The sequence below is a fragment of the Meleagris gallopavo genome, unplaced genomic scaffold (genome assembly GCF_000146605.3).
Source record: "Meleagris gallopavo isolate NT-WF06-2002-E0010 breed Aviagen turkey brand Nicholas breeding stock unplaced genomic scaffold, Turkey_5.1 ChrUn_random_7180001998831, whole genome shotgun sequence".
Lineage (NCBI taxonomy): Eukaryota > Metazoa > Chordata > Aves > Galliformes > Phasianidae > Meleagris > Meleagris gallopavo.
Genome location: NW_011256733.1, coordinates 1 through 538, shown reverse-complemented (window position 1 = coordinate 538; position 538 = coordinate 1). Strand labels below are relative to the sequence as shown.

At 49.8% G+C, this 538-nt stretch overlaps 1 long non-coding RNA gene across 1 annotated transcript; it reads left to right on the top strand.

The window, feature by feature from the left end:
• Window positions 1–6: 6 nt before the first annotated feature.
• On the top strand, window positions 7–480 carry LOC109365263. The gene is made up of 2 exons (XR_002110873.1): window positions 7–228; window positions 324–480. It is a non-coding gene; the product is annotated as an uncharacterized LOC109365263 (long non-coding RNA).
• Window positions 481–538: the final 58 nt, after the last annotated feature.

Genomic DNA, 538 nt, shown 5'->3' with positions numbered 1-538 from the left:
TGGCCTCAAAGTGAGAATTCTATCTGTGCTCTGTGCCGTGTTCTGCTGTAGCACAAACACTGGAAGCGATGGGAGTCTTTGCTGTGTCTGAGTGGGTTTTGTGTTTTGTGCTGCAGTGTATAAGCTTGGGAGGATACAGGACAGGAGACCTGGAACGTCTCTGCCGTGAGAGACCGGCCGATCCTCCGGAGGTCCTCTCACACCTGCAGGGTCGTAAGAGGTGAACAGGTAGGTAAATACGGAACCTGTGCCATTGCTCACAGAGCTCTATAGCGCAGCTAATGACATGTCATGTGGTTTTTGGTTTGTTTTTCTTTGCTTAGAGAAACGAGACGGCTGCTGGTGTACAGACTGTGACAGGAACGGTGTAAGAGTCTGCAGAAAACGGGCTTCTCCCAGAGGAGAGCTACGTGCAAACACTCCTGTTTGAAAGGTACTTCCCCCAGATCTTTGGTGATTAATAAATTGTACTTTACTGAAGGTGCTTGTGTTGGCCACCGTCATTCCATACTGCACTGCAGCGCACAGCGTGGATATC